Source organism: Leiobunum rupestre, chromosome 10 (assembly GCF_980474605.1).
Source record: "Leiobunum rupestre chromosome 10, qqLeiRupe1.1.hap1, whole genome shotgun sequence".
Classification (NCBI taxonomy): Eukaryota; Metazoa; Arthropoda; class Arachnida; order Opiliones; family Sclerosomatidae; genus Leiobunum; species Leiobunum rupestre.
Window position 1 is genome coordinate 47,083,815 of NC_143393.1, and position 7,566 is coordinate 47,091,380.

General features: G+C 30.6%; 1 long non-coding RNA gene across 1 annotated transcript in view; it reads left to right on the plus strand.

Annotated features, from left to right (window-relative positions):
• The window catches only part of LOC149926070 (uncharacterized), a 38,283-nt gene extending 31,168 nt beyond the window's left edge, over positions 1-7,115 (plus strand). The window contains exon 3 of the long non-coding RNA XR_016477009.1: positions 6,844-7,115. This is a non-coding gene — a long non-coding RNA (uncharacterized LOC149926070). The remainder of the gene's footprint in view (positions 1-6,843) is intronic.
• Positions 7,116-7,566: the final 451 nt, after the last annotated feature.

Below are 7,566 nucleotides of genomic sequence, written 5' to 3' on the forward strand. Positions count from 1 at the left end.
ATACGCCCTTTTGTTATAGTTAAATCATACCTTTAAAAGTGTTAATAAGCCCTTTATTAAGAGTGAAATAACTCCTTTAAAAGTGTTAATACGCCCTTTTGTTAGAGTTAAATCATACCTTTTAAAGTGTTAATAAGCCCTTTATTAAGAATGAAATCACACCTTTAAAAGTGTTAATAGGCCCTTTTGTTAGAGTGAAATCATACCTTTAAAAGTGTTAATAAGCCCTTTATTAAGAGTGAAATAACACCTTTAAAAGTGTTAATACGTCCTTTTGTTAGAGTGAAATCATACCTTTAAAAGTGTTAATAAGCCCTTTATTAAGAGTGAAATCACTCCTTTAAAACTGTTAATACGCCCTTTTGTTAGAGTGAAATCATACCTTTAAAAGTGTTAATACGCCCTTTATTAAGAGTGAAATCACACCTTTAAAAGTGTTAATACGCCCTTTTGTTAGAGTTAAATCATACCTTTAAAAGTGTTAATAAGCCCTTTATTAAGAGTGAAATCACTCCTTTAAAAGTGTTAATACGCCCTTTTGTTAGAGTGAAATCATACCTTTAAAAGTGTTAATAAGCCCTTTATTAAGAGTGAAATCACACCTTTAAAAGTGTTAATACGCCCTTTTGTTAGAGTTAAGTCATACCTTTAAAAGTGTTAATATGCCCTTTATTAAGAGTGAAATCACACCTTTAAAAGTGTTAATACGCCCTTTATTAAGAGTGAAATAACACCTTTAAAAGTGTTAATACGCCCTTTTGTTAGAGTGAAATCATAATTTTAAAAGTGTTAATAAGCCCTTTATTAAGAGTAAAATCACACCTTTAAAAGTGTTAATACGCCCTTTTGTTAGAGTGAAATCATACCTTTAAAAGTGTTAATAAGCCCTTTATTAAGAGTGAAATCACACCTTTAAAAGTGTTAATACGCCCTTTTGTTAGAGTTAAATCATACCTTTAAAAGTGTTAATAAGCCCTTTATTAAGAGTGAAATCACACCTTTAAAAGTGTTAATACGCCCTTTTGTTAGAGTTAAGTCATACCTTTAAAAGTGTTAATACGCCCTTTATTAAGAGTGAAATCACACCTTTAAAAGTGTTAATACGCCCTTTATTAAGAGTGAAATAACACCTTTAAAAGTGTTAATACGCCCTTTTGTTAGAGTTAAATCATACCTTTAAAAGTGTTAATACGCCCTTTATTAAGAGTGAAATCACACCTTTAAAAGTGTTAATACGCCCTTTTGTTAGAGTTAAGTCATACCTTTAAAAGTGTTAATACGCCCTTTATTAAGAGTGAAATCACAACTTTAAAAGTGTTAATACGCCCTTTATTAAGAGTGAAATAACACCTTTAAAAGTGTTAATACGCCCTTTTGTTAGAGTGAAATCATAATTTTAAAAGTGTTAATAAGCCCTTTATTAAGAGTAAAATCACACCTTTAAAAGTGTTAATACGCCCTTTTGTTAGAGTGAAATCATACCTTTAAAAGTGTTAATAAGCCCTTTATTAAGAGTGAAATCACACCTTTAAAAGTGTTAATACGCCCTTTTGTTAGAGTTAAATCATAACTTTAAAAGTGTTAATAAGCCCTTTATTAAGAGTGAAATCACACCTTTAAAAGTGTTAATACGCCCTTTTGTTAGAGTGAAATCATACCTTTAAAAGTGTTAATAAGCCCTTTATTAAGAGTGAAATCACACCTTTAAAAGTGTTAATACGCCCTTTTGTTAAAGTGAAATCATACCTTTAAAAGTGTTAATAAGCCCTTTATTAAGAGTGAAATCACACCTTTAAAAGTGTTAATACGCCCTTTTGTTAGAGTTAAATCATACCTTTAAAAGTGTTAATAAGCCCTTTATTAAGAGTGAAATCACACCTTTAAAAGTGTTAATACGCCCTTTTGTTAGAGTGAAATCATACCTTTAAAAGTGTTAATAAGCCCTTTATTAAGAGTGAAATCACACCTTTAAAAGTGTTAATACGCCCTTTTGTTAGAGTTAAATCATACCTTTAAAAGTGTTAATAAGCCCTTTATTAAGAGTGAAATCACTCCTTTAAAAGTGTTAATAAGCCCTTTATTAAGAGTGAAATAACACCTTTAAAAGTGTTAATACGCCCTTTTGTTAGAGTGAAATCATACCTTTAAAAGTGTTAATAAGCCCTTTATTAAGAAAGAAATCACACCTTTAAAAGTGTTAATACGCCCTTTTGTTAGAGTGAAATCATACCTTTAAAAGTGTTAATAAGCCCTTTATTAAGAGTAAAATCACACCTTTAAAAGTGTTAATACGCCCTTTTGTTAGAGTGAAATCATACCTTTAAAAGTGTTAATAAGCCCTTTATTAAGAGTGAAATCACTCCTTTAAAAGTGTTAATACGCCCTTTTGTTAGAGTTAAGTCATACCTTTAAAAGTGTTAATACGCCCTTTATTAAGAGTGAAATCACACCTTTAAAAGTGTTAATACGCCCTTTATTAAGAGTGAAATAACACCTTTAAAAGTGTTAATACGCCCTTTTGTTAGAGTTAAATCATACCTTTAAAAGTGTTAATAAGCCCTTTATTAAGAGTGAAATCACACCTTTAAAAGTGTTAATACGCCCTTTTGTTAGAGTTAAGTCATACCTTTAAAAGTGTTAATACGCCCTTTATTAAGAGTGAAATAACACCTTTAAAAGTGTTAATACGCCCTTTATTAAGAGTGAAATAACACCTTTAAAAGTGTTAATACGCCCTTTTGTTAGAGTTAAATCATACCTTTAAAAGTGTTAATACGCCCTTTATTAAGAGTGAAATCACACCTTTAAAAGTGTTAATACGCCCTTTTGTTAGAGTTAAGTCATACCTTTAAAAGTGTTAATACGCCCTTTATTAAGAGTGAAATCACACCTTTAAAAGTGTTAATACGCCCTTTATTAAGAGTGAAATAACACCTTTAAAAGTGTTAATACGCCCTTTTGTTAGAGTGAAATCATAATTTTAAAAGTGTTAATAAGCCCTTTATTAAGAGTAAAATCACACCTTTAAAAGTGTTAATAAGCCCTTTATTAAGAGTTAAATCACACCTTTAAAAGTGTTAATTCGCCCTTTTGTTAGAGTTAAGTCATACCTTTAAAAGTGTTAATACGCCCTTTATTAAGAGTGAAATCACACCTTTAAAAGTGTTAATACGCCCTTTTGTTAGAGTGAAATCATACCTTTAAAAGTGTTAATAAGCCCTTTATTAAGAGTGAAATCACACCTTTAAAAGTGTTAATACGCCCTTTTGTTAGAGTGAAATCATACCTTTAAAAGTGTTAATAAGCCCTTTATTAAGAGTGAAATCACACCTTTAAAAGTGTTAATACGCCCTTTTGTTAGAGTGAAATCATACCTTTAAAAGTGTTAATAAGCCCTTTATTAAGAGTAAAATCACACCTTTAAAAGTGTTAATACGCCCTTTTGTTAGAGTGAAATCATACCTTTAAAAGTGTTAATAAGCCCTTTATTAAGAGTGAAATCACACCTTTAAAAGTGTTAATACGCCCTTTTGTTAGAGTGAAATCATACCTTTAAAAGTGTTAATAAGCCCTTATTAAGAGTGAAATCACACCTTTAAAAGTGTTAATACGCCCTTTTGTTAGAGTGAAATCATACCTTTAAAAGTGTTAATAAGCCCTTTATTAAGAGTGAAATCACACCTTTAAAAGTGTTAATACGCCCTTTTGTTAGAGTTAAATCATACCTTTAAAAGTGTTAATAAGCCCTTTATTAAGAGTGAAATCACACCTTTAAAAGTGTTAATACGCCCTTTTGTTAGAGTGAAATCATACCTTTAAAAGTGTTAATAAGCCCTTTATTAAGAGTGAAATCACTCCTTTAAAAGTGTTAATACGCCCTTTTGTTAGAGTTAATCATACCTTTAAAAGTGTTAATACGCCCTTTATTAAGAGTATAATCACACCTTTAAAAGTGTTAATACGCCCTTTTGTTAGAGTTAAATCATACCTTTAAAACTGTTAATAAGCCCTTTATTAAGAGTGAAATCACTCCTTTAAAAGTGTTAATACGCCCTTTTGTTAGAGTTAAATCATACCTTTAAAAGTGTTAATAAGCCCTTTATTAAGAGTGAAATAACACCTTTAAAAGTGTTAATACGCCCTTTTGTTAGAGTGAAATCATACCTTTAAAAGTGTTAATAAGCCCTTTATTAAGAGTTAAATCACACCTTTAAAAGTGTTAATTCGCCCTTTTGTTAGAGTTAAGTCATACCTTTAAAAGTGTTAAAACGCCCTTTATTAAGAGTGAAATCACACCTTTAAAAGTGTTAATACGCCCTTTATTAAGAGTGAAATAACACCTTTAAAAGTGTTAATACGCCCTTTTGTTAGAGTGAAATCATAATTTTAAAAGTGTTAATAAGCCCTTTATTAAGAGTAAAATCACACCTTTAAAAGTGTTAATACGCCCTTTTGTTAGAGTTAAGTCATACCTTTAAAAGTGTTAATAAGCCCTTTATTAAGAGTGAAATCATACCTTTAAAAGTGTTAATAAACCCTTTATTAAGAGTGAAATCACACCTTTAAAAGTGTTAATACGCCCTTTTGTTAGAGTTAAATCATACCCTTAAAAGTGTTAATAAGCCCTTTATTAAGAGTGAAATAACACCTTTAAAAGTGTTAATACGCCCTTTTGTTATAGTTAAATCATACCTTTAAAAGTGTTAATAAGCCCTTTATTAAGAGTGAAATAACTCCTTTAAAAGTGTTAATACGCCCTTTTGTTAGAGTTAAATCATACCTTTTAAAGTGTTAATAAGCCCTTTATTAAGAATGAAATCACACCTTTAAAAGTGTTAATAGGCCCTTTTGTTAGAGTGAAATCATACCTTTAAAAGTGTTAATAAGCCCTTTATTAAGAGTGAAATAACACCTTTAAAAGTGTTAATACGTCCTTTTGTTAGAGTGAAATCATACCTTTAAAAGTGTTAATAAGCCCTTTATTAAGAGTGAAATCACTCCTTTAAAAGTGTTAATACGCCCTTTTGTTAGAGTGAAATCATACCTTTAAAAGTGTTAATACGCCCTTTATTAAGAGTGAAATCACACCTTTAAAAGTGTTAATACGCCCTTTTGTTAGAGTTAAATCATACCTTTAAAAGTGTTAATAAGCCCTTTATTAAGAGTGAAATCACTCCTTTAAAAGTGTTAATACGCCCTTTTGTTAGAGTTAAATCATACCTTTAAAAGTGTTAATAAGCCCTTTATTAAGAGTGAAATCACACCTTTAAAAGTGTTAATACGCCATTTTTAATAGTTAAATAACAATATTAAATCTACAACGCCTGGGCCAATGAAATGATCCATAACCCCGAATTTCACCATCGCGCAAAGCGTATCAACATCCGTGAATTCTATACAACAGACCTGGTCCGAGACAATCAGCCATTACGCCTTAAGTAATATTTTCATCGAGGGTGATCACTTAAGAAAAATGAGATGAAGGCATTTTTTGTTCTTAAGCTATCAATAATTAGTAGTTTTTTATGCATATTTTATCTCTCCGTCCTTCTGTTTTTTAGCAAATAAGAATACTTTTTTGTCGCGCTTGGTTTTCGGTATAAAACACCCGGGCATTATTGCTCTTTGTGGCAGTTGGAATTACGTCTTAGGCAAAGCATGTTCGTGGGGGCGTTGCTTTAGTTATACTTACCGTTTTTGTAAATTGTCCGCATAATTTTACCGCTACGCCCGGTTTGTCGTGCTGTAAACTGCGACACTTCTTCCTATGGGGTTTTATGTTAACTAATTGAAGGTTTTTAGAACACTACAAAAATGACATATTAACACCACTAAAATTATTATTGAGCTCTTGTAGGTGGAATGTACCTTACAAAAAAGGCATATTAATACCTTTAAAGGTGTTATTTACCTCCTACCAAGTGATTTTGCACATTTACAAGTCTGATTTTACACCTTTAAAAGTCTGGTTATACACCTTTAAAAGTGTGATTTTACACCTTTAAAAGTGTGATTTTACACCTTTAAAAGTGTGATTTTACACATTTAAAAGTGTGATTTTACACCTTTAAAAGTCTGATTTTACACCTTTAAAAGTGTGATTTTACACCTTTAAAAGTCTGATTTTACACCTTTAAAAGTGTGATTTTACACCTTTAAAAGTGTGATTTTACACCTTTAAAAGTGTGATTTTACACCTTTAAAAGTCTGATTTTACACCTTTAAAAGTGTGATTTTACACCTTTAAAAGTGTGATTTTACACCTTTAAAAGTGTGATTTTACACCTTTAAAAGTGTGATTTTACTCTTTATACGAACCTATTTACACCTCTAGAGGTGTGATTCAACTCTCATCAGGTACAATTTTTATATTTAAAGTGCGAATTTACACCTTTAAGAGTGTTATTTTATTCTTTAAAATGGCTTATTTACACCTCTAAAGGTTACTTTTAACTCCTTCACGGGTGTGATTTTACTGTTAAAATGGGTGTATTAACACCTTTAAAGGTGTGATTTAAAGCTTACAAGTTCCAAAATGACTATTTAAAGGTGTGTTATTACACGGTTATTGGAAATATTTGGTGTCACAAACAAAGAATGATAAAACAGTGTTTAAATAGTGTGGAAAAGGAGTTTTAAATCTCATTTTTTACACCGTATTTTTAAGACAAAAATATCGAGGGTGTTAATATGGGGTTTGATTTGTGTAATAAAACGCCCCTAGCAGTGTCAAATTTCGACTTATGAAAAAATGTACAAATAGTGTTAAAACGGTTTGAATCAAGTTCAATCAACACCCCAATTTCTTAGTGTAGTTTTAGATCTTTTATATTTTGTCATTAGGGATTGGAGACTCTCAAGGGAAATGTCAAGAAGTTTGCCAAAGCTGCTACAAAAGCGGAGCTGCTGGTGGCTCATCATGGAAAAAAGCGAACCGATGCATGGATCGAATAGAAAAACTAATTAGTGATTGCAGTTGCTATTCTTACGGAATCCACAGGTTCTAAAACATTAAGTATAAATAAATACTTTAATTTTGTTAGCTGGTTGAAAAAAATGGGAAAAGTTTGTACAATTGAAATGTAACAATAAAAAGCACGTTCTAAAATTAAAAAGGAAAATCTTAGTTTAGATAAATTAAATAGACAAAAGTTTTATAGGTAAAATCATAAGGCTAAAGTTTGAAGCGAAAACTTAAATCCAAAGGATTAAATCAAGACATAGGAAGAAATATTTCTTCTGACATTATGAGTAATATCGGAAAGATTACAGAAAAATTGGTAAAATATCGGAAATGACATATGGAAAATAATGAAAAATATAGGAGGATATTTGGGAAATAATGATAAATATAGGAGGATATTTGGGAAATAATGATAAATATAGGAGGATATTTGGGAAATAATGAGAAATATTGGAGGACATATGGGAAATAACAGGAAGCCATACCTCTACTTGGAAAGCTTATCGCGGCAGATTTTCTTCTCGATGTGGCTGACGGTTTTTTTTATCTCACCATGTTAACCTAAAAAACAACAACGTGAGAGGGGAGCGCGTGCAAAGGCG